This window comes from Taurulus bubalis, assembly GCF_910589615.1.
Source record: "Taurulus bubalis genome assembly, chromosome: 15".
NCBI classification, from domain to species: Eukaryota; Metazoa; Chordata; class Actinopteri; order Perciformes; family Cottidae; genus Taurulus; species Taurulus bubalis.
The window spans coordinates 5,569,278-5,596,668 of record NC_136603.1 but is presented as its reverse complement, the minus strand read 5'-3'; the positions used below and the strand labels follow the sequence as shown (position 1 = coordinate 5,596,668).

At 44.5% G+C, this 27,391-nt stretch overlaps 1 protein-coding gene across 5 annotated transcripts in view; it reads right to left on the bottom strand.

Annotated features, from left to right (window-relative positions):
• caska (calcium/calmodulin-dependent serine protein kinase a) overlaps positions 1-27,391 on the bottom strand; it is a gene marked incomplete at its 5' end in the record, with an annotated part of 103,402 nt that overhangs the window by 61,663 nt on the left and 14,348 nt on the right. The gene's annotated exons all lie outside the window — the stretch shown is intronic.

Below are 27,391 nucleotides of genomic sequence, written 5' to 3'. Positions count from 1 at the left end.
AGAGTGTGGCAGCAATGCTCCCGTATCACGTCTGATCTCGTCATCGCTCTGCTGTCTGCAACCCCCTCCCCCCCCTTCCTTCTTCCCCTTCCGGTACGACAACTCCTCGTCTCGCTAGGCACGCATCAAAGTTATGCCCGATGTTACCCTAAGAGGCTAAGCAACACAGGTGGTGTGTGTACACGCAATATCGGCAGAGGAGCGCACGTTGGTTCTCAATGCTGAGGTCGGCGGGTTCACAAATTGAATCATCCCTCCCGCGGAGAGAGTGCGTCGTCTCGTTCGGTCCGAGGGATAAACAGAGGTCCACCACTCGAGGGCCGCGGGTTAGCATTAACAAGCCGGCAGGTCGGGGTCACGGCGCGATGCTGCCGGCAACTGCACTCACACCGCTGGGGCGATGGGCTCCAGCTGACCTGTGCATGCCTGAAATAATGCGAAGATGAGGGTGAGCGGCAGGCGGGAGGGAGGGGAGCTAGAGCGGGATACAGATAAATAAAGCAATTGATCTTGTGTAAGAAAAGAAGTAAACACTCAGACGAAACCTGCTGCCAGCAGCAAACACATAATCCAATCCATCTATTTTTTGTTATACCTGCTTCTGCCTGAAATCTATCCCAGCATGCACTGGGAAACTCCCTTGACAGGTCAGCGGACATAAGCTGCAATGTGACGAATTAATGTGGAGGAAAGCACACTTCAGCTCCCCGCTTAGCCGTCAGGAAGGTCTTTTGTGTGGACGCTGATGAGGTTTAATGATCTGGATTATTAGGCCATGCCATAATCATAAAGTATGCATGTGTGTGTGTGTGTGTGTAAGTGTGTGTCCTTAACACCTTACAAAAACACATCTGATATCCGAGTTACGGTGCAGCCAGACAGTACTTTGATGCAGTAAAAAAGAAAGGCCGCTATTTACGACTCGGAAGAGGTCGAGTCGTGGCAGCATGAAATATGATGAAAGTCCATCAGGTGTTGCAGCAAAGATTCAACTCCATACACTGACCTCCAAAACCAAACACTGTTGCCGGGTGCCGAGGTGGAAAATAATATCATCTAGGACGATGAAACCAGGTTAGAAAAAAGACCATTGCCATGTGCAAACTATGTGCTTTCGTGTGAAACAGAGATATTAACACATTATTCTCATAAAGAAAAAAAGCTAAAATGTTGTTTTTAACGCAAATAATTTAAATTGAATAGTCTAGAATTGCCATAATGTTATTGAAATCGGAGAATCATGAAATTCCTGGGTTTTCAAGGCCACATTTTGATCCTTTTTTTTTTTTTAAGACTCATTTTTGATTGTTTAGATAATGACACCAAGCTCTAGACGGGAGCACAAAAGGGCAAACGGTTCTGCTGTCTGTTACCGTGGTTACAATGTTACTAGCTCAATAACTGTGGACTGTTGCAGGCATACGCATGATGTGTGCGTGTGTGTGTGTGTGTGTGTGCGCCTCGCTGAGCTATTCCCAAAAAAGAGCCGAGCAGCTCTTATAACACAACTCGTCACTTTAAAAGGCGGTCGTGTGTATTGCGCAATGTGTGTGTCTCAACTCATTTCATTAATGACATCGTCTCCATCCGATTGAGAGTGAACAGCATAGTGCGCATCACATATTATGACAGTACATCTTTGACGGTGATCTTTTGGGGTGCAGGCGATGCTTACGGTTCATTGTATTTGATCCAAGTATTATTATTATAATTATTTAATCTATATTTTGATGGAATTGCAGGTTGTTGAATATAAATCGGGTGTTAAAGCAAAGATGACCCTGATAATCAAAAGTAGAAAATGAAAATAAAAGACGCTTCATCTCCATCGTACTCCGCTGTCCTGCGACTGAACTGTGAAACTCACCAATCAGCTGGTGTTCACCAGCGGAGCAGCTTTTAACTAGTGGAGACACACAGCCACCTCCACACACACACACACACACACACACACACACACACACACACACACACACACACACACACACACACACACACACACACACACACACACACACACACACACACACACACACACACACACACACACACACACACACGACCTGCTTTCTGTGAATTACCCATCATCCCACAGCAAATCACACTCAGCACAACCTCAGTGGTAATGTGAACGCACCCGTTTCACAGCCACACAAAACATCACCCCTGGCTGCAGCAGGCAGCGCAACACCGGCAGGGTTTGAACGCAAGCAGTGCTGCACAAGTGTGTGTGTGTGTGTGTGTGTGTGTCTGAGTGGGTGAGGAGTGTGAGGCAGTCTTTGTGCAATGACTGGTTGAACAGATGGTGATCAGCCTAAAGCTGCTTAGCGTCAGAAGGGTGAGGTAAGACGGCACCGTGCCCAGGCGTGCAAGAGATGCACACACACAAACACACGCACAAACACACACACAAACACTTGTACACACGGGCGGTATAAACATAGATCAAACTCGGACTGAAATAAACAATATGGGAAGTGTTGCTGAGCAAACTGTTACTGAGACCAAGGGGATGGTGCAATGTTTCTATGCTGTGTGCATGCATGCAGCCCTCTACAGCGATGACACACACACACACACACACACACACACTGTCCCGTGATGGGCGTTTATTTTACAGGCGGCTCCCGAGTGCACTTAACCAGGACACACACACACACACACACACACACGGTAAATTCCACATTAACTCGCCAAATCCATCCGTCTGCAGGGCTCGACAGTGGGGGTTGCCAGGTTGCAGCCACATTGTGTCTGGCAACAAATTCTTGGCTGTAAGTTGCCATCAACGGCAACCAGGTTCTAGCATGTTAAAAGTATCCTGGCATCTACAATGACATGCATGCCACATGTTCACTGTGAAGCTGATGTTCTTCTATTCTACTCTTCAATTAAATCAATTAAAGCCCTCGTTACTAATTAAAGAACGTCACACTGAACATTGACGTCAACTCTCTGAACAAAGTGACTGGAAAGAGAAGAAAGAGGGACAAACGTGGCCGCTTTCCTCCGGCTTCTTGTCGGGCCTCTTGGACTGTGAAGAGCTCCACGGGGAAATCTGCCAGTCCAACTGAAAAGATAACACCGGCTCGCAAACAACGAATTTGTCAATTTTCATGAAGTCAGCACTCGGGTGCCAAATGAAAAGTCTATTTGAAATTAAACTCAGACTCCAGCAGGGATCCGTTTCAGCCCAAACTTTTTGTTGGCGCAGGTACATTGGGTCAAAGAGCTCTCATTAGTAATGCAGTCGAGTTCTCCGCTGCCGCGGTATCTTCCTCCACGCCACCGTCTAGTCGCTTCACCTCTGCACCCCGCGCTCCCCCCCTTTGCAGCGCCGCAAATGTCAGGCCCGGCTCCAGGCTGCACTCTACACAACGATGAACACGAGGCTCCCGGAGGAGCGGGGACAAACAGAGAGGGGGAGGCCGGCGACGAGAGAAAAATAAAACAGAGTCTTGAATAAATAGTGCTTTTTTTTTTTTAAAGACAAAGGAAAGTTTGCTAAAACAGAGACATGACAAAGAGGACCGTAGACAGCGGATTTAGAAAGACAAGCGTTTAAGTCATTAGTTAGAGCTCCTCAAATTTACGGTTACCAAATAATTTTGGATTTGATATAACAACGGCTTAAAGGGCCGGCTGTAGCTCATGGGGATGAGCGGTCGTCCTGAAACCGCCAGGTAGCCGGTTTGATTTCATTTTTATTTATTTGAACAGGGACCGTACACATCAATCAACCCAGGGGTAAATGTGTCAGTCTTAGCTAAGGCTAAATTTCAACCGTAGTCCCTGTGGCCAGATATAACAAGCCATCACTAAAGGAAAGAAATGGTTATAACAAAACATCACAAAAAGCAATAAACATACAGGCTACGATCAAATATATAAATAGGCCTTATCATAAAATCATCATAAAGATCAATAAACATACACACAATCATTGAGGAGGGAGTCACGATTCATGCTCACACACCTCATTGCTAATAAGCCAGTTCTTCAGGCCGTGTTTAAAAGAGGGAAATGTTCTGCTAGTGCGGATATGCAGGGGCAGGGCATTCCAGAGGTGTCCTGCTTTTACTGAGGATGCAGACTGGCTAAAGGAACTGATCCCTGCTCTCCCCGTAGTTTGCATGTCAAAGTGTCCTGGAGCAAGACGCCGAACCCCGAGTTGCTTCCCGGGCGCTTTTCAGCAGCCCACTGCTCCTGCTAAGGATGGGTTAAATGCAGAAGACCTATTTTGTATGTAAAAAAAGTATGTAATATGACGAATAAAGTTTCTTCTATCTTCTTCTTCTTCTTAAATGTTGCCCCGAAATGTTACAGAACTATTATTAGAACAATTGTTTTTTGGGGTCCATAATGTCTTGAAGTTTCCTGGAGAGACTAGGGCTGGGCGGTATGGCCAAAAATTCATATCACGGTATTTTGTAAGATTCTGGCGGTTTCACGGTATTTTTTTTTCCAAATAAACACATTCATTTATTGACGCCGAAAAGGACCGCCACCGCCATCGTTATTCACCACTCGCTCGCAACTGGCCAGCAGCTGTTTTGATTGGTACATAGGGAGCTAAACGAGGGCGGGATTTAGGACCCAGGGGAATCCCTTCATACTGGTGGCGCATGCGACTATTCTTCGGCAGGCAGCAACATGTAATGTTTACAGTCACAGATGCGTGTCCAGCGGTCTGAGCTGCTTACGTCTCACGGATAGAAGTTGACTCATGGTTTGAAAAAAAATGACATTGCCAAAATGCATTATGGGTAAAGCTTAGCTGCACAGGAAAAGACTTCTTCCTGCACAAGAAAAGTCTTCCTGTGTGGGCGGTGTCATTTACCCAGCATGCATTTTGGCGATGTCATTTCTTGCTAACCATGAGTCAAGTGAGTTAACATGAGACGTAAGTAGCTCGGTCCGCTGCTCTTTCAGCTTCAAGCTGTGAACATTAAATGTTGTTGCCTGCCAAACAGCGGCGACCGGTATGACGGTATATGAAAAATTCATACCGTATGGAAAACTGAAACCGGTATACCGCACAGCCCTAGGAGAGATGTTATTTGGAATTTTTGCCGCACATTAGCAGCGGCGTCCTCCATCTGTGTCGAGACGCGACGCGTTCAGGTGCAGCATCGAGTCTGTAGGTCACCTTCAGTGTAGCAGCGTCCGGAGACTAAAAACACAATCTGTAGCTCTGTACCTTGGCCTGTAGAGAGAGATAGATCTTTTCCAACAGACACAAGAAGAACTTCTAGTTTTTCACATACAGTATATGTTGCAGGTTCAACTGACCTGACCTGCAACTACTAAAAGATTCTAGGTTGTACTGACTTAGCAATAAATTAGAAATTAATTGAAAGTTTCTTTATTTTTGAGGAATTTATAGAGCTGAAAAATTGCGGGTTAACAACAACTTTGAAAAATTTGGGGTTTTGGTCGACTAAAATAAATCCTATCCCGATGTACAGCGTGCTTGTCTGTGTGCGTGTGTGTGTGTGTGTGTGTGTGTGTGTGTGCTACTCTGGAACAGATGAGAGGCTTATTCACGGCAGCCTGGGCACGCCTTAAAAAAGGGTTTAAGGGGCACAATCGATCTTCCGCACACATCAAAAGTAGGAAAGATTAGCTTTAGAAATGTGTCAGGGGAGGAGGTGAAGGGAGGCAGACGGAGAGGAGAGGGGAGGGGGAGGCATGATGGGAGGGGAGAAACAGCTTTGAACCGCAGACGGCTCAAGTGGCGGAACTGGGCGTCTTGGAAGAAATCAACTGTACGCGGAGGAGCCATTCTGGCTTTGAATGGAGGCTCAGCTGCACACAGCGTCAGCCATTATAGCGCTGAAGAGAAGTCAGCTGCACTGTTCTGATGATTCCTGCACTTTAGCCACCCCTCAGTAAAATCACAGGAAGCGGGTGAGAGGGAGGTGGATGGGAGACAAAAAGAAGAGGAGGAACATGGACAGGAAGAGAAAGCGGTGGCAGGAGAGAAGCAGGGTGAGTCCCATTGGTGCAAAACACGCCTCCACAGTTTTCCCTAACCCAGACTTTGCTCCGGTATTTTAGAGTTGAACGGATTTATTAACTACATTATGAGACACTTGGCGGGGAATTATGGAGGCGGGGGGTTGATCAAGGTTACTCCAAATGCTGTTCATTTGCTCATTATAGCAAGATGTTGACTCAAATCACGTTTTTTTTTGTTTTTTTTCCGGATTTTTGAATTATTATCTCATTACCGTCTAGTAATTACTCTGAATGGTTTTCTCAAGGTCTTAATGAAGCTTATACTTCATCGTCTGTGCTGTTGATCAAATGAAAGTGTTGCTCATCGTTGTGGTCTCTACTCAAGGCATTTCCCTTCAATCCAAGACAACCTTTACATTTTTAAACCCTTCTTAAACTTTCAACCGACTTCTGATCTTGTGGAATACATTTCTCCCCGAAGAAGGAGCTCTTAGGACGCTGACGTGTTGTTATAATAGGTTATCTGATGCTATAAAAAAGGTGGAGATGTAACTTTCCAAAACCATGTTTGTCTGTTCCAAGATGTGTTGACTGAAGTGGAGACCCATTTAAAAACACACACTTTGCTTCCTGGTAAACTTATAGTGTAGATTACGAGGTTTAACAAAGGAAATGCTCATCATTATCTCGGGTTAAAGGGCTTTCAACGTCTCCAGGAACACAGGTTCCTCTTAAAAAGATGAAATCAAAGCATTATTGGCGCTTTATATAATGCACTTTATATTCAATGAAAGAAACTAAACCTGATGAGCCTATGGACTTTTTAAAAAAGGACAGTCACGATTAAGCTCTGCTGCTGGCTCCATAATTAACACTTTTCTAAATGATTCATTTCTGATCTTTTCTGTGCTTCTTTCCCTGCGCTGAGAGAGGAAAGTAAGGCAGCCCGTCGGTGCGTTCAATGCAGCGTTCAAATTAAAAGCTTGCGTTAACAAGAGCACATTGATTCGTCTCCCGTGTTTAAAACAAAACAAAAAAATAAACGTGTGTGACCTTAAGTAGTTCACGGCGATAAGCACTTAATGACCCCGGCCCTCGCAACAACTCGGGACCTTTGCCCTCTGCGCTGCGGCCGGCCTCGCAGGTAAAGGAGGTGTTGCGGGAACGCTAAAATCTGCAGATGCTGCGACCGACCGCGGGAGAGGGAGGGGATGTGGAAACGGGCCGGATGGGAGCCGGCGTCTGAGCTGCATTCAGTGTCTGGGGTAACCGACGGGAATTTACAGCCACATCAAAAAGATAGGGTGCCCTATATTGCATGCTGTCTATCTGTGTCTGTGTCTGTGTGTGTGTGTGTGTGTGTGTGTGGTAAAAAGGTGATTTGCAGGCCGCACTCCTTCCCAACTTGGCAGAGCATCAATCACCACGCGTCTCATTCCGTAAATGTCACCAACTTTACGACACACACACACACACACACAAACACACACACAAACACACACGACCAGTCTGCCACTTTGGTGATCGGTTCTTTTTTTTTCTTTTAACATTGAGTATCGACACGAACAATGCACTAATAATTGAATAGTTCCATCTTCAAAAGAAAGAGCTAGTGCACTCTGAGGAACCTACGGAGAGAAAACATAAAGGAGAGATGACGTGGAAATAAATCGACCCTTCGCTCTTACCGGCGAAAGCACAATGAGACTGAAATGAATAAGAAGTGAAGCGTTAGAGCCACCAGAAGGGAGTGAAACATTCAAGAGACTCGCCACCATTTAATGTGATTATTTTAAAGTCTTTTTGAGAGGGAGGGGTCTGAGATAAGTGAGAGAAACAAACATGAATGATGAAATGAGCCAAACAGACACTGTGTCTGAACTCTGCTTCACTGCACTATATCAACTCTCTAAAAGTGTTAAACCTACGTACTTATGACCTTTTATGATATTAATACAACACTCCGCCTTTTATCGGTGTCAGCAGTCCCGGGAAAACAAAACGTAAGTTAGAAAACGACTTCAGTGTGTTCTCTCGACTGGAGTCGACATCCGGTTCAACCAGCTGAGCCGGTCTTATGTCATCATGACACATTGTGGTTAATTTGTATTTATTTTTTTAAATCGGCAACCTGTCCCAACACCTTCACTGTGTTAAATACAGGTTATTATGTAAGGGTGATAGGAAATATGACAGCCTGATTAACATATTGTGTTTGTTTATAACTAACGGATCAACGAGCGCTAGCTTGCTAGCTCCGGTTGCACTGTTAGCGTATCTCGTCCTACTTTCTTCTTCTGCACAATTCACAGCAATCTGCACCAAATATACAGTCGCTATAAACTTATTATGATCTGATGGTGTTGCCAAGGCGTGTTAAAAAAAAAGAAAGCACTGTGAACATCCATTGTTTTCAGAAACCTTGTGTAAGAGCAATTTTGGGATGTTTTGTTATATTGGACCTGCCACCACTTGGGGGCGTAAGGCCGAGTTCAAGTGAGACGAGGTCTTTTTATTCAGCTTTTTGAACTGTTTTAAATCCAGTTTTCCCTGCATTATGTTTTTGATGCTTTTAATGGTTTTATGTGAAGCACTTTGAATGGCCTTGTCCTCTACAAATAAACTTGCCTTGCCTATATAATCAGGACGGGCCAATCGGGCCAAATGTTGCTTGATTGGAGAAGCCAACCGTTTTTGACCGTGGGAAAGCAGATGTCAATGTCAAATGTTTTGATTTATTTTATGGTTTGATTATACGCAAATAAGTTTATGCCAGGAAGTTTTGTGTCAAGAAATATGCAACAATTAATAAACTACCTTTAAGTTTACACCTGGAAATTGGTCATTAACTACACGCGTTAGCAAAAGAGCAACCACGTAGTGACCTTAGTTTTTAGGAAGGCGTTACACCTTGTTATGAATAAAGTGTGAAAAAAAGAGAGACATAAAGTTGACATAAAGACAGTGATGGATGAAAGAAGGAATGCATGAATATCCACATCGCATGTCAGCGTGATCCGGCCGGTATGAAGCTTCAGCTAAGATTGACCGGCCGACCAAATGATCTCATCACCATTAAGCCACGGAAACGCTCCAGCGGTCGGCTTCGACGCTCGATTGTCAAACGGCCCTGAATTGACAGGTTTTAGACATCTTTCATTGGCTAAGCCGTGTTCGTGTGATCCTTCTCACTCACTCGTGGAGAGACACACGCATCGAGTCAGCGGCTGACAGCTAAGCTTCAATCAATCAGCTGATGTAGTACCTTTTTTTTTTTTTTACTCTCGGATAACTAAGTTAAGGTAAAAGTGACAACCCAGAATGCAACCCGGTACATTGGGGACATCCAAGCAGAGAAAACGGGCTCTGGTGGAGTGAAAATTCATGAGTCTGCAGTTTTATGAAGTGAACAAATCACAGACGAAGCAAACACTGAAAGGAAAAAACTAACACAAAGACACCTGCTCCCAAAATAGAGATAGAGAATACAACCGGCCCGAGGGTGGACACAATACGATATATAATAAGTTGTAAGGGTTGTTATGAATATATCCTTCTAATGTTTTAAGAATACATATAATACATATAATGTTAAATTATCATCACATATAAATACCGACCTACATGTCATAATGCTCTAAAGGTTCAGGAAAGGGTCGAGGCCCGGCCATGAGGACGTGAGTTATGATGGCTCACTCTTCTGGCTCGTAAACGCACATTACAGCCGGACTTTGAGCATTAAAACACTGCCGGAGGATTCCAGATCATTTCGGGGATAATAACTTCGCCAAAGTCATTTCTCTAATGTGATCATCAGCAAAACTGAAATAAAGTCATGACCCCGTATCGCTATAATTGCTTAAGCTTTTTTTTTTTGAGAGGAAAAAAAAAACGTTTGATGTGCTTTAGTTAAGTAGTTAAAGCGCTTTATGTCATACTGAAAGTGATAAGCCCTCTTATAGGAATATTCCCCTTTTTTTCTCCTTTCAACATATCACCTGATCTGACTTACTTCCTGGGCTGCTGATTGGCTGGTGTGTGACTGAAGGTGGGAAGCCAGTGAGGGATTGGTTTTCTTCGGGTGTGATTGGACCTTTACATGTGGGAGTGGGAACTCAGCGGGTTTTATCCGCCCTAAGCCCAAATGTAGCACATTTGTACATGTGAAACCACCATTTTTCATGTTTAATTAATCTGACGTCTGTCAATTAATCGACCGAGTAGCGAACCATGAACCGCATCATCCTCATTTCTAAACATAGAAATCATTGATTATCAGTGCTGCGAGTTGTATTACACTTATTTGCATTGTTGTCTACAATAGATGAATGCACAGGAGTATCTAATTTACAAGTTGCACACGTAGAAAATCATATCCTAGTATCAGAATACCCATCAGGAGGCAGATGAATAACCAGGTTTTCCCATGTTCTATTTAAACGTTATCTACAGATTAAAGACACTTTGGGAAAAGGAAAACTTCAGCTTCCATCGGGGGAGCCAAATACGTTTGCTGCGGTGCTGCATTGGGCCCGTGGGCGACTGTTTGCATCCCGCTGTGGCTCTTTTGTACTTTATTTCACGCACGACAGAATAACACGGAGACAGCCGGACAAAATTGATAGCGGTGATCTTTTAAAGTTGAACGTGATACAGACTTTCTGCCAGGCAGAGCAGCCGAGTGAGACAAGGAGCCTAATGAATCTCAATGTGTTCACACACACACACACACACACACACACACACACACACACACACACACACACACACACACACACACACACACACACACACACACACACACACACACACACACACACACACACAGACACACAGACACACAGACGCTAGCAGGGTCCCTGTGTGCTCGTGGCTGTGTGCGCTGCCAGTGATGACTTTAAGGAGGAATTCCTGCAGCTGAGAGCGACGAGGGAGCGAGTGAAACACGAGTTACAACAACGAAAAAAAGATGAAAAAGATTATTAAACGTTTTCATCTGCAACGACCTGGAAAATTGCACCTACAGCTCCACACCTTCCTCTAACCTCTCCATCTAACCTATTGTCTTCTCACCACACCCGCAATCATCAAACAGCTTCCCTTCCCCCCCCCCCCTCCCTCCCCTCGATGGTCTACCCTTCCTCCTCCCGTCTCTGTATCCATGGCGTCATCTCTCCCTCTTCTCTCAGGCAGAGTGGTTATGTAAGGAGGCAGAGCTAGGCAGCTTATTTATGCTCCCATGGGGATCAGGCAGAAGTGTGGACACGCCAGCACCGGCAATGCTCACTGACAGTCCACACACACACACACACAAGTAGAGGGTACTGCATACTGCAGCAGAGTTGACAATCTTCCCAAAAAGCCGCTCACAAGATGTACTTTGATGTCGTTCGCCTGCGCTGTGTTTGAAACAAGAGGTTGAGGGTATGTGACCGAAAGGCCGCTTTCATATTTCACGCCCATATTAATGTTATGTCTAACCTGTTGGAGGAAAGTAGATGGGAAAATATCAAATACAATATCGGAGGAACACAAAATAAATACAGACGCTCCCGCTCCCTCTACTCCAACTTCTTTATCCACTTAAAAAGAAGATCATTCAACAATTCCTTTTCAACTCTGTTACACGCACTAACCCAGCCTTCCCACCCCCGTTACCTAAGTAGTCGTTTTATTTCTCGACAGTAGAAATCCAGAGGCATCGGCTGCCGCTTACGTTTGATGCATCTGATGTTCTCCGATTTCCTTTTCGGGAAACGAGGAGGTCCACCGACGCCGGTTTATGATGCGACAACACTTTAAAAAAGCACCAGACAAAAGGAAGAGACAACTGGAGATACTATTCCAATGCAAACAAGTGCATTCAAAGATGCATGTGGGCCTCTATGTGTTTTCATTTGCGCTGTTTTCGGGCTCTGAACTGCTGTCACCTTTGACCTGTGAACAGCTAACAAGCACTCGCTCACTCTTGGATTTAGTTCCAGCTAAATCCAGTTGCTTTTTTTTTTTTTTATACGTCACATGTATTACAGTTTAATTTCCCCTCTGCATGAGCACAGTTGGCACGATGCACAGCCTCCAGACACGACTGTAAATCAGCATATTGTTCGAGCAGCTTTTAAACCGATGATGTCGTTGTCATCGCCGGCTGCCAATCAAAAAAAAACTGAGTTTACGCTCATTAATTTCCATTAAACTCCATGTGATTAGACCCTTTTTGTATTATAATTTTCAAAAGCAGCAGAGGTCCCCCCGGTGGGTTGAGATGGGCGAGTTTATGAAACCTCTCGGCTCTGATGTGTTAATGTGGGATCACAAAGAACGGCAGATAAAAATGAAGGAAAGGAGGAGAGGTGGGGGGGGGGGAGGCGAAAACATATATTAGGATTCTGCCTGAGTCACCACACAGACGCAGGAGCTTTTGAAAGAGCAGAGAGGAACTGCTTTTCTGCTTTTACATCTTTGTGCTCACAGATTTTGTTCTGCTTCCATCCTCAGGAGTTTTGAAGACGGCGCTTTGGTTCGGTCCAGTCGCCCAGCGAGCGAAGACATTATCTAGCGAGCACAGACATTTAGAGAACACAAGCTATACGACTTCCTCTCATCCTCTCACCTTTTTTCCTCACCCATTTACACCCCCCGCCCCACACACACACACACACACACACAATGGAGGTTCTTAACTTTGCCGTAACTGCGAATAACTAGAGTTAAAATTCCCCAGAGAAACAAAGAAAAAGACAGCTAAACAGAAAGAGCAGCTGATGTAAGAGGAAAAGGTCCACATCCAACTCCACCCCACCACCCACACACGTAGCCCTGAAACCACCCCGACTACAATAAATGGGAAAAATAAACACTGTACCGACTCTCCTAGTTTTGAAACAAAGCCTTTTTTTCGCCGAGCGAGGCCTAATGCGGTCTGGTCTGGCCCCGTCTGCCGCCCACTGGGGCCCTGCTGGCCCGTGGAATGAGGCCAAGGCAGCAAAAAATAAATAAATAGAGAGAGAGCGAGAACAGAAGGAAGAAACAGGACCACGTACTGAGTGCTGCATCAAAAACAAGTGTGTTCTAAGTGAGGGTGCATGCTTGCACATGAGCAGGCTCCATTTACGCTCGTGTTTGCATGTACACGTCTCCGTTTGGGCAGAAAACTAAATCTGCATACAGTCTTTTATTTTTTGTCGTTCAAGTTTAGCCTTTTTAAAAACCGACCTATTTTTAGGCCTCTGCTCAAAAATTGCATACCCAAACTAAAAAGGGTGCATCTCTGCAACCACGAGGGCTATTTGAATACTTTTGGTGTTATAATAAAAAAGGCTATGTGATGTGTAAATATCAGTCGATATGATACTGGTTAAAGAGGATGAGAAACCATTTGAGAGGCGGATGCACCTTCTCGACATCTGGCTAGGATTTGTCTTTGACATTTTAAAAGCAGTTTGGATTTCAGTCCCTCTTGAATGCTTCTTGGATGCATTTATGCTGAACTTCCTTGAGATCAGATAGCTGCCCGATCCGCCCAGGATGTGCACATGCAACGTGCACACATTACCTGCTCCCTGACCCAGAGCAGGAGGACGGAGAGAATGAGGCCAGGAAATAAGAGAGAGCGAGAGAGAGAGAGAGAGAGAGAGAGAGAGAGAGAGGGGGGGGGGGGAAAGTGGTTGAGAATGATTAAATGTGACAGGAAGTCCCACCGCGCTCAGATTCCTCTTTACGCTCCCTTTCCACCTCCCGTTGTAACCCTCTGCTCTACCCGCTATTCTCAGGTGAAGGGTGAAGCGCTAGTGAGGGAATCCACTCATGGACTTGGATACAGTATTTCTATTCATGACATGGACGTCTCTCCTCCTTGTAGTCAAGAAAACAGCGTCATGTTTCCGTCCCCGCGGGGGAAACTGTAAAATGAAGACAGAGCGCTGGTATTGGAAATCATCGCCCGATGCTCTGGAGCCGAGGATTTAAGGAACGATGGACCCCGACGTGAAAGTGGATTACATCTGGTCCTGCAAAATAACAGTTATTTTCCCTTTCTTTTGAACAAAACTCAAAAGATAGAGTAGAGAAAGAAAAGAGACGATGACCACATCAGAACCGGGACTGACCGCTGCAGTAAGATGAGGCGGTTCTCCAAAAAAAGGGACATTACCTCTTTTGGTCCACAGGGCCCGCCAAAGTCAACGCAGAATGATAATCCTTGTCGAAATGACTGATTCGGGGGGTGGATTTTCTCGCCCGGCGAACCGACGAGTCATTTCATGAATCATAAATCCTATGCAAAGACAGCCGATCCTCTCACGAGTGGGATTTAAAATGATCCCAGTTATGATCAGTGTTCTGCTCCGTTGGTGATGAAAAAGGTTTTTAAACACCTAAACCAGTGGGTTCTCAAATGGGGGTACGTGAGATTAAAAAATATATATATTTAAAATTAGCATCAATTCAAAAATGTTATTTAATAAATATATTTTTAAATTCATAAACTGAATTGTATATATTCTATCTTACATCAGAATCAGAACCGCTGGTTCGGGGGAACTTATTTATTTCACAGGGGGTACATCACTGGAAAAAAAGGTTGAGAACCACTGACCTACGCCATATATTTGGAAAATACTCGAATAATAATAAATCTGCTGCCGATCCCGTATGTTTACGGCATGATTATTGGTCGTCTTTGACAGTTGATGAGAAGTGAGCCTGCGACATGAACATAAAAATCATTCCGTCTCTGGGGATGTGTGCCCGTGTGCCCGGGACATGTACAGTTGTCATTTTATGGAGGAGAAGACAAAGAGTGACAGCTCTGAGGCCTTTCCTGCCTCCTCCCACGCAGCTGTGGATGAATGAGTAAGCAGCGGCTTCCCATGTGGCCGAGTCCTCGCTCCCCTCTCCACTCTTTCCCCCCGATTTCTGACACCGAGGTCTGACTTGACCCGACACTCATCAGGTTTCTGTCAATTAAACCGGATTTATTCAGCATTCATTTAAAAAGCTACGCTTCAGTCTGAATTCATTTATTGATCTGTGAATCCTCAGCAATTTGCTTTATTATTATATTTATATTTCTTGGGCTTTTTATATGCTTCTACTGATGCTACGGCTCTGTCCCAATCCATTGTGTCATTTCTTTAAATTGCACACATCCTCTAGAAGGGATGTCATGATGCAGGAAACCTAGAAGTAAAAAAAAAAATTGCATGTACTTCAATATACACGTTTGATTACACTTTTTTTCTTCTCCAATATATTATTAATCCCTGATGATCCGCCTCAAGATTACAATGTAGCATTATCAGGGACATTTCCAATCGTCCGCGGGATGACAGGCCGCCGTTAATCCCTCCCCCTGATCCCCGGTGCCTCCGCCACACGTTCCGAATTTTGTATCAACTTGGTACCGAAGTTCCGGTTCCTGTGACATCCCTATTCTCTATATTCTCTGTGAACCTTTGCATATTTATTTGACAATATCGTGCGGATTCCTGCACAAAACTGATGATTCATTGTCATTTTCTTTACTTATGTATCTCGACTGTTTGCAGTGCTGGCTTTTATCTTTACTTTTACCTTACTTTGTTCATTCTATATGCACCAAAGCAAAGTCCTTGTATGAGAAAACCTACTTTTGTGCGATTGTTTAAATTTCTGTCGACCCCTACCTGTTGTATTCTCACGTGTATGCATTCCTTTTTGTAAATCTCCCGACGATAACCCGTGTTTTATCCAATTCCGTCTGATTTGAGGCTCAGCCCTCGTCTAGACAGCGAGGCCTAGAGGCTACAGCGAGAGAGAGGAAACCCATTTTATGTTCAGATCAAAGCGAACAGGTCTTTAAAAAACAAACGGATGAAATGAACGAGGAGGAGTTGGCGAGAGAAGAAGATGGAGTTAAGCAAAAAGAAAAAAAGAAGAAGAGAGAATGCTCCTCTCCAATCCCCAGAGTGTTTGAGCTCCTGAGCCAAGTGTGAGATTTGCTGCTGGATGCTGTTTCGGGACCGTCTGCAGACGGAGAGGAGGCACTCTCTGGATTAACCGGCTGATTTGTTGCCTAACTTTAACTAAGTAGCCAATCAGTTCAGTGAGTAATGCCTTCTTTCTTTCTTTACTTTTCTTTCCGACAGTGCATCGAGTGTAATTAATGCTAGATTTCCTCATAGAAACAAGACAGAAAAGCAAAGATGAGCTTCTCATATCAAAAACTAATCTTTGTTTTCACTTTACTTCCGCCACCAATCACCTGAGAAACCGCATTAAACCGTCAGAAGAGTCAGGGTTCATGCACATTTTTACCAATGGATTTTCATGACTTTTCCATGACTTTAAACCAAATTTCCATGACCAAACATTTTATGAAATCTGGGTGTAAACATGAAAAAGTGAGAAAATGTAGTGTTTAAACTAACAATGAGAATTCCAAAGCATACAGTATTACCTTAAATGACACAAATGAAGGAGAGACAATAGTTTGATTAAAAGAATAAACATTTATAGATAGAACGTATGCCTGCTTATATTCTTTTAAAAGCATATTCATTATTTCAAACTCAGCGTAAATGAACGTCATGAACACATGAATATAACACATTTACATGACTTTTACAAAACTTTGGGGATTTTATTTTTTTCAAGAACTTTTCCAAGCCTGGAAATAACCATTTTAAAATTCCATGACTTTTCCAGGTTTCCCATGACCGTAAGAACCCCGAGTGTTCACTGTTGCTTTGATTAATCGTAGACCATCACAGACCAAAAGGCCAAATCATTCCTTCCATTAGCCGATCAACTCAATTTGCCCGACAATCAGTGGACCTCAGTTTTCATATAATTATCGCAGATTATTGTGAATGGAATTCTTGCTCGCCAAATTAAAAGAAACTGCAGTTTTGCACGAGTTAAAAATGACAGATGATTTCCAAAGCGATTACAATTAACGTGATAATAAAAAAAGTCCCATCTGCTGCCTGATGTCATGGTGGGAAATGGTATGTGTATGTGTGTGTGTGTGTGTGTGTGTGTGTGTGTGTGTGTGTGTGTGTGTGTCAGGGATCTGCTGCAACATTAATGGAGCGGATGGACCATTAGGTCGATGACATCATCCCACGTGCTAAATCATTGATAAGCTGCGGGGCCCTTGCTGGATCAGAGGGGGCCCATTAAGACAGCATTTAGGGGCTGGCTCCCCAGGAGAAGGCAACATGTTTACGGTACGTCGGCCTGCAGTTGAGACCACACACACACACACACACACACAGAGCCAGGATCACAAACACACATTATTCTGCCAACGTGTATTAAAAAGAAAAAAAGTGATGGATTACAGCTCCGAGAGAAGACACCGACACGGGTATTTACAGGACGGCGTACCACGGAGTGACCTCTGAAGCCGCATTTAAATCCATCACAGGTCCGCCAACCGGCCCGTTAGAAATGTGTGATGAAAAAGGCGACAGGTCAGAGGTCAGCAGGCACTGATGCGCAACCAAGAGCCAATTTGTGTGTAAATTAGGGTTGTAAATAATGATGGTTTTCATTATCGGTTCATTATTTCTCCAATCAGAGCATTGCTTGGTCTATAAAAATGCGAAGAAATTGGGGTAAATCACAATTTCTCATCGTCCAAGCTTCACATCGCTTGCTTTGTCCAACTCACTAAAGATATTACATTTCTAATCAGGACTGTATTGATTAGTTTCATTATTTATTAACAGGCAAATTATTTTCTAAATGAATCAATTAGTCTGTGAAATTAAACGTTTATTTTCTAAATGAATCAATTGGTCTGTGAAATTGAAAGTGTCTCCTTCTGTCTGACCAACAGTCAAACCAAAAGTTCATTCACACATTTGAGAAGCTACAACCAGAGAACGTTTTAAATAATAACGCAGACGGTTTCTGAGAAAAGCAGCCAATCCTCATACTTGGAAAGCTGAAGAAAAAACATGTTTTGCATTTTTTGACAAACAAGAAATGTGCTTTTACGGGAGTTCCTTTTCTGATTAAGGTGGCTGGGATTAAATGCTATATTTGGGCTGGTGTGCATCACAGATACCCAGCGCAGCGCAGATCCTGGAGCCTTGGACTTGTTCTAAGATGAGCGCCGTTCTTCCAGAGAGAACAGAGATATTTTTCTTTCCATCTGGCAGGTTGTGGCAGGGGAAGTTAAAAGAGCAAAAATGGAAAACCTTTAGTTGGAGAGGAAGTGTCTTAATTACAAGAAGATGATCAAGCGCGTTGCTAATCTTAATAACGGCACATGAGACGATCCCAAAAACAAAAGCGGTTGTCTTCCGCTCTCATTTGTTTACGCTAATCGCACTAATTAAGACTAATCAGAATAATCAGACAGAACTTGGCATTAAAAGCTGTAACACATATCACTTTTAAGAGCAAAGAATTAAAACGATCCCATTATTTCGTTGTAATCGTCTGTGCCGATGCACTGTAGGATTTCCCCTCATTATTAAAGTGCTGTGAAATTATAAACAGAAGGCCTGATTATCTGGCCTGCCTTTCTCATTTGGTCTAATTTGGGAGCGCTCGGGCTCGATTCCCAGTGCAGACTAGTTTTGCATCAAAAAGCGTAAGGGGGAGGGAAAGAATAAATTACGGCAATAATAAACAGCTCAAGAGGGCTATGAAGCTGTCATCACAGTTCAAAATCACAATGATAGTGGCAAATGGAAAGATCTGGCTAACGGCGCTGATCTCTACTCTCCACGGGACGGGGCAACAGCCCGGCCTTTGAGGCGAGCTGTGAGGCCATTAGTGCGGCAGGAGGAGCTCGTATTCCCCGGGTTCACGTCCAGGACAGGGCTGAACACTGCGTCCTGTGTGAGACCGGCCTGTCAGCGGTCAGCGCCGCAGCCTTCGTTTACGGAACAGAAATATGCCTGCAAACGCCACGCCAGACCTCCCGAAAGCCTCGAATGAAGCTCCTCCCGCTGGGAATCCACCCGCGGCCGCCGGCCGGCGACCACAAAACCAAAATCGGCATCGCCGGGAGTAAGCAGTGGAAACTCTTGACTGGCGGACCCCCGGCAGTCCTCTCCGTGCCGAAGCTCTGCAGCGCGAGAGGTCGATGGAATCAATCGAATTTTTGATCAACACTGCAGTGCATTTAAATAATGAAAAGGGGGCGAAGAAGCTGCTGGATCCCGACCAACAAAACAAGCATGCATTTGTCTTTTCACCGAGCAAGAGTCCGACGCTGTTTCTCGGAGCAATTAATCACGTCCTGGATCGAGACAGACGGGAGAGAAGAGTGCAAGAGGGAAAAGGGTGTGTGTATGTGTGTGTGTGTGTGTGTATACTTTGTGTCCTCCGCGAAGTGAATCTGCACAGTGGTCAGCATATTGGCTCGGCCATTTCCTCCTCGCTCAGGCTGCAGTCTATAAAAGTTAACGAGCCCATTGAGCTGAGATTTGGCACGCAGCAATAGCGTGCGTGGGTGCACACGCAAACCCAACCTCCACGCATGTGTATGTTTCCGTGTAAATGAGCATGCGTGTTCCGTCGGGCCTTAAAAATGAAGAGAGAAAAAAAGGCTCGGAGGAGTCGGGAAAGGGAAGGAGGTTTGCTCCCAGTCGCCTCAAATTTCACACACACTTCGGTTGTAAGCCTCCTTACGTAACGCTGCTCCTGAACTTCCGCTGTGCTGCCAGAGATGTGTGTGTGTGTGTGTGTGATTCATAGTGCCCACGGGGATCCTTTCACTGGTCAGTAATCACTGTTCTCAGCGATAGCCGCTGTCCTGAACTCCTAACTCTCTGCTCGGCCCCAAAAGACAAAACAAGGAGACACAAAAGGACAGAATGAGAATGAACGGCCTCAAAAGTTCGTACACACACACACACACACACACACATTAACGCACGGTTGGTTACACGTGCACACGTGTTCGAACGTCTCTGTCACGACACTTTGTTCCCTTACATTTAGAAGAATTTTTACTCCGCCGCTAAACCCTCACAGTATCCTTTTGTTCTTCTTTCTTTCAGAGGAAAGAAAGAAGAGATTGACTCACGTTATCCTCTTATTGTACGATGCGTGGACATGACCTTCGATATTTGCCGACCTTGATACTGCCCGTTGTGTCCGTCCTAACCAAGACATTCTTAAAAAAAAAAATTGACAAAGCCTTACACAATTCAAAAGATCTGATCAAAGAGTCTGTTTACCAGATATGTGCTAATAGGTTTAAAAAGAATAGAGTTATGACTTATCGATTAAAGAAATGTTGGTCTACTAAAACCAACAGGACCGATTATTCGACTAATCCACTACAAAATACGAGTGCCAGAAAATATTTTCGTTATGTAGATTTATTATTTAGATTTTTTTTTTTATTTGAATATTTTCAATATTTGAACTTCCTTAAAAAGTGTATTGCTCTTTGAACGGGTGCACTATTATGCTATTAAATGATCCTCATGTAAGTGGCATGAAAATAGGCTTAAAATTATAATAATATTTTGTAGCGCAATTATTTCCGGGACAATTTATCGACCAATAAAAGCAGTGTGCGACAGATGAGTGCTAGCTCACAATCAGTGTAAAATGTCAGCCCAAAAATAAAAAAAGCAGACATGCTGAAACCTGAAGAGGATAAAACACAATAATACAAACATTGGAGGAAAATGGATATTATCATTCTGCGCTGCGTTGCTCTCTCTGGGATAGCAGCATTGCTAACAGATGTCACACTACAGTGTCACATTGATGTGATTTCGCCCGACGAATGCTATCGAGGCAGAGGAGAGAAGATGCTGCCAGGAGATAGCGGTTTGCACACTGCTCTGCACACGAGTACGAGCGCTGGAAAGTGTTTTCTCCATGCCGTTTAATTAACCCCCTCCTGTGTTCGTTTAATCCCTCTTTTGCAGTTTAAGTCTCCCAACAACCTTTTCTTCCATCCCCTTCTCATTGTGGCTCTACATGGGTTTTTTCCTTTCTTCCTTTCCATTATTTCTTTTGCTAATGCAAGGAGGCCTTTGCAAGACGCCTGCAGCCCACAGAGATTGGCCTTGGGAGCATGAAAGGCTATGTACACAGAACACACACACACACACACTGAAGCATTCTCACAGTCGTGTCTTTATCGCATTGTTTGACCCTCCCCGGTCACATGGACGTGTCGCCGCTGTTCAGCTGCTGTCGTGAATGTGCAGCGGAAGAAGAAGAAGAAGAAGAAGAAGAAGAAGAAGAAGAAGAAGAAGAAGAAGATAAGAAAGACGAAAAAAATATCACTTTTGTGCTTGACTGCAGCCGAGCAGCGCCATGGCAACACTGTGTTCCCAAAGAGCGCTTGGATATTGTGGCAATGCTCAAAAGAGAAATTGCTTTTTGACCGGGCAATATTGGTTGTATTTAAAAAAAAAAAAAAAAAAAAAAGGTTGCGCTCCTTTAAATGTAGGGGACTCTCAGGACTGCAGCGTTTCTCTTAAAGACACACTCTTTATTAAACAGATGTGTGAACATCAGCACAAGTTGTGTCGACTCCCAACACACCAATTGGACCACGTTTGGCACAGCTACCGTGTTGAGACGGGGTACAGTGTATTTTGACGATCGTGGTCGTAAACATACAAATATTTCATCAATAAAGAAGTATATTTTAAAATCAATAAACTCATTATTATACTTGAGAAATCTGCCCAACTGCAGGTATCACCAAAAAGGTCACAGATGATGTTGGTTTTGCTCCAAAGATTGGTCGATAAGTTCAGTAATATTAATGGAGGACAATGCGTTAACCTTTTAAGTTATTCATCGAATCAAAACACCAAACGTTTGCTGGCTACAAGGTTACGGCGTGATGAATTGCCTTTTTTTCCCGAAGCCAATTAAATACGTTTAAATCCACCGTCTCTCGGCTCTGTGAACTCATAAAGACCTTTTGAGATTCTTTCTGACATTCACTCTGAGCAACTCATCAAATCAATTCAAGTCATTGAAAAAGGTCAACAGATTAATCAGTGATGAAAATCAGCTGCAACTCTCAACTCTGGGAATATGAAGCCCAACCAACGCTGGCTTTTTGAAGCAGATAATAGGTGTTAGCTGATATTGTTTAGTATGTAATCATTAAAGAATTGTGACCAGACAAATGTACGACTAAATAGTGTAATGGACCGTAGTTGATCCAGTTGATTCAGTGAAAAAGCGTCATTAATGCCGATAATGCTGCATTCTGAACGAAAAATGACCTCGGCAGCACCGGAGCTAACGGCTAACGTACGGAGGCTTCACACAGTTTATGACTGATCTGTGCTCTAAGTAGTACAAATGAGTGCTGAAGGTAAACGATGATGTTATCCTGATGTGTTCAAATGTAATCTTGTCAAATTTTTTTTTTTTTAAAGTTGTTTGAATGAGATGTTTTCGGAGAGGTTACTCCAGACGACTGAAACAAAGTGAAAGGATAACATGGCGGTTGAAATAGTTTGGAGCCTTGTAACCCAGATCTGGATCAGCTTGTCGATATCTGGGGAAAATAGAAATGTGATCAATGCATCTCTAAAAGTTACATTTGCTTCCCTTTTTTTTTTTTCCCCGAACGGAACAGCAACACCGTTTCCCAATGACCTCAAACGTCTTCGGCATTTCTGCGCCGCCGCTTTAACTCGACAGCCACGGATGCACAGCGGCGCTCTACCCGAGAAGGACTCATAATAAGCCTCTGTGTGATTCATACAGAGACCTCGGTACGTGCAAACAAACAAACCACAAAAACATCTGGACGTGACACATCTGGTGGCGTTGGCTGCATTAGACCACGTCCTTCTCCGGGTACCAAACACATCTATGAGGACTCTGGTTTTTCCAGGACTTTCAATGAACTCTGAGCCACAAAAATGCTGCGATTAAACTCCCGCAGTAAAATATTTTGTGGATGAAAACACTCAGTTCAACAGAATGTGAGAATCAGAGTTGCGACTCATACTTTTTGTTCAACTCAACGCTAGGCCATAACCTAAATAATGGCTTCGGTATATCATGAAAATGAAAGCTTTGGCTACATTTTCAGTTTCAGCTCGAGTCATCCCTATTATCGTTGCACTCAGAGCAGCATCAGCCTTTTCCTGAGCCCAGCTTTCTGCCAGCGCTACAAGTTCTCCGGGACTCGGCGCCCGTGCCAAAGAGCGAGGAAGCCAGTCGGCCGGCTCCTGCCAAGTTCTCAGAGAGAGAGACTTCAAAAAGAACGGAGCTGCCCGTTCTGAACCTAAGAGGAGAAGCTAAGCGGCCTGCGGGCCGAACGGAGAGACACCGACGGGGGGCGAAGTGGAAATAAACAGCGACGGAGGGGGGTGGACGTACAATGAAAAGAAAGAATACATTTGGAGACTTGAGGTGATATAGGGGGTAAAAAAAAATACATGTGCTTTTATATCTGCAAATGCAAATCCTCTCAGTCTCCTGCAGAGGACGAGGAGACGGGCAGCGGGGGTCAGCTCCGAGCATCTCGTCTGTCTGCACACGGCTCCACTGCGGGAAACAAGGACACGCCGACAGGCCCGTGTTTACCGCCTGAACAACACTACCTCCCTCCTTGTGCGCTCGTCGTGCTATTCTTAGCGCCCGGCGGGGGCGGGTGCATCTGCATCCCGACACGCGGCCTAACCTCGACGTGTTCGCGTCCGGCCGCACTGATCACTATTCCCACGGTCAAAAAGGCAAAGCCCCAACAGCAGAGGGCTGTATCTGATTTCTTGAGCAAAGTCTGCATTGATTTACATGCTAGCGATGCTTCTCCAGAGCCCTGTGCACAGAATACACTAAATCTATGCTACACAGTCAATTGTCTGGGAGCCTGAGAGAAGCTGTGTGTGTGTCGGAGAGAAAGTCAATACTCAGCAGAAAGCTGGGAAAAAGGTCCTTTCTCCGGCCCACAATACGTCCCTGTGTGCTTGTAAAGGCCAGCTCCGGATCCTAAGTGCACCCGCCCGATGGTTCCGGTCGCCACTATAAAACAGCCGCGGCCTCCGACCACCTCGACGGGATCTTCCAGCAAAGAGGAGGAAAGCGCTGAATTCTCTCTCACGCTCGGGCGGGGGTCAAAGGCCGAGGTAGTAAAACCATAAGATGAAGTTGTGTTTAGTGGGGGAGTAACACCCAGGCTGCTACCATTCTAATGAGTGTTATAGAGTAGTTTAACAATCTTTTACTAGTTATCAACTGCTTTGTCTCCAAAAATGTCAGAAATAATAAAAAGAAAATCTCCAAACAGCTGTACGAACAGCTTAAATAACCATAAATCCACTTCTGAGAAGCAAGAACCACAGATTATTTTGTGCAAAATCAATGAATTTTCTGTCGCTCGACTCATCGATTATTCGACTGCTTGAATCTGAAATGATTTCTCTACTTTGGATGCTGCATCTATCAGGTTTTATCGGCGTCTCAGTCACCTCTAAAGCACCTTAACTGCACGAATGTGTATTAAAAGGCGACGTACAAAAAAAAAAGATTCATTGGTTTGTCGGTGACATCATCGCGTTGGTTTCATCACCATCTTTCTACCTTGGACTGTCGATTTAGCATTCTGTAATTCTGGCAAAAGCTCCACTTGTTGTTGGCTGTAAGTGAACCTGTGACCTGTGTTATTTTTATTCATCATTTGTTTTTGCTTCGTCTCCTATATGTCGCCGCTCGTCTCTCAGCGCTCATTTCAACCCAGTGATTATCGTCCGCTTTGTCTTCATTTTTCAGCGCGTGTGGTCGCACGGCGACTTGATTCCCTTCCACTTTAACTTACCGTTTATTTTTTGTGGATAGCGCTTCTGTTTCCACTGTGTCATTACTCATAAATGGAGCTGCCGTGGGCTCACTAAGTGCTCTGGGTTTTTGCAGAAAATAGTTTAATGACAGAAGGGACGGTGCTGAGAAAATTACACAACACCACCTACGGCAACAGGCCCGAACTAGTGGGGATAATGTTTAATTCAAATATTCTGGATGTTATTTTTGTGACAGTGGTCCATACATCCCTCTTTTTTATGTAATCACCAAAGTATGCTTGAGATAATTGAACCATTGTTTAACCAGGAAGGCCGGACCAAGGCGATTGTGGCTCAGTGGTTAGCAAGTCCGTCCTTCAAATCAGAGGATCGGGGGTTTGAGCCCCGCCTCCGCTAGTATGTGCGTTTCCATCAACTCGTATCATGTGAAGTTGATTGATGGAGCGAACTCTTTAGTCGGTGCCTTTAAACCATCGCAGGAGAAGAGGTGACAGCGTGATGAGGTCATCAGAAAAGCTCCAGTCAATTATTTTCCAATGTTTTTTTTTTAACATGAAAGACAGAAATGCGACTATGAAATCATGAATAAAACTTCTAATACAAATCATATAAAATCCCCTCCATCCTAAAAACACGACATCTTAAAATGACCAATGACACGGTCGGCATCTACAGGGAAGCGTTACCTGCTACTGAAAAAAAAACTTCTTCATGAAGCTTATGATGTATTTGTTTTTCTGGGTTGTGGTTGTGTTGACGCGCTGAAGCGGCATTTGTTGACACCTTAATTAAGTTGTCACTACTTTTGAGGCCTCGTCTCGTGTGGTTTGTAGGCAGTAGGGAGCTCGGTCCGGTGGCACTCGTCATGTGCTTATGTCTCTTAATCCTCATGGTTGGCTAAAGCCAGTGCTAAAGCTAAGATTAGCCCACATACACACCGAGGGGGTCACACACACTCACACACACACACACCGTTATAAACTAAGAGATCACACACGCCTTGCATAAACGGGGTGACACCAACTTAGGACACGTGTGATTACACACGGACACATGCAAACAAACACAAGCACTTTCTGAGAGGGAGAGAGAGAGAAAACAAAGAGGGGACAGGGAGAGGGGAAGAGTGAGAGAAGGAAAGGGAGAACAGAAAGAGAGGGAGAATACAGAGAGAGAAGGAAAGAGAACAGAGAGAGAGACCGAGAGGGGGGGACAGAGAAAGAGAGGACAGAGAGAGAGAAGGAAAGAGAGAGAACACAGAGAGAGAGAGAGAGAAGGAAAGAGAGAACAGAGAGAGAGACAGCGAGGGGGTAGAGAAAGAGAGGACAGAGAGAAGGAAAGAGAGAACAGAGAGAGGGAAAGAGAGGGGGGACAGAGAAAGAGAGGACAGAGAGAGAGAGAGAAGGAAAGAGAGAGAACAGAGAGAGAAAGACGACAGAGAGGACAGAGAGAGAACAAAGAGGGGAGGACAGAGAGAGAGAGAAAAGAGAAAGGGAAAGAGAAAGAGAGGGAAAGAGAGAGAACAGAGAGGGGAGGCCAGAGAGAGAGAAAAGAGAGAGAACAGAGAGGGGAGGCCAGAGAGAGAAAAGAGAAAGGGAAAGAGAGTGTAGCTGACATCCTGTGGCGTCAACACAAAGTCTTTCAGTCTCTCTGCAAAGAACGCAGTGAACTAATCAGCCTCGGCTGCAATCGCCCCGAAAAAGAAAGGGGAGCAAATGCAACTTTTAGAGACGTGAGCAGCTGGTTTACACGGCTCAAAACTATTTTGTCAGTCGTAAATATTATCCTTCTACTTTGCTGTCGTCATTTATTGTGGTCATTATATACACACACAACTCTAATTAGTAAATAAAAGATCACGGCATTAGTAGTTTTAAATATTTAACTTCCTCGCGCTAAGCAGCTTATGACAAACAGGTCATAATTCCCTTTGTAATATCTAGTTTATAATGCTGTGTAAACATCTCCTTCAAACAACTGTGTTTAGTCTACTTTCTTGGCAAAAACTAAATGTTAAAAGATTATATTTGAACACATCAGGATAACGGTATAATTTACCTTTTTGTTGATTAGAGCCTATGATCCATTCATAAACTGTGTGGAATCTCCGTATGTTAGCCGTTAGCCGTTAGCTCCACTGCTGCCATTATCAGGGAAATCAACTGAACTACGGTTGTTTACACCACCACTCATAACCGTGGCTTTACAAATAATGCTTTGTTTAGTGGATGCATCTGCGTTTATGTCGTCATATTCTATGGTAATTCAATAACAGAGAGAACAATACCGTAAAAGTCGGGTTATACGCCGCTACTATCTTCGGTCATTGTCCCCATTTGCACCCCGCTGTAGCCAGCTGGCGCTCATGCTAGCTCCGCGCTAACTTCTGCTAGCTCTCCGCTAGCTCCACGACAACCACCAAAAGGTAGGGACCAGCCACGGCTCTACACCCGACTTGGGCAGAGGGGACTCGGACAGTAGCACCAGCAGCGGCTAGTAGCAGCAGCAGCGGGGAGCTAGTAGCAGCGGGGAGCTAGCAGCAGGAGCGGGGAACTAGCAGCAGGAGCGGGGAACTAGCAGCAGGAGCGGGGAGCTAGTAGCAGGAGCGGGGAGCTAGTAGCAGGAGCGGGGAGCTAGTAGCAGGAGCGGGGAGCTAGTAGCAGAGCTAGCTAGTGCTGCTCCTAGCT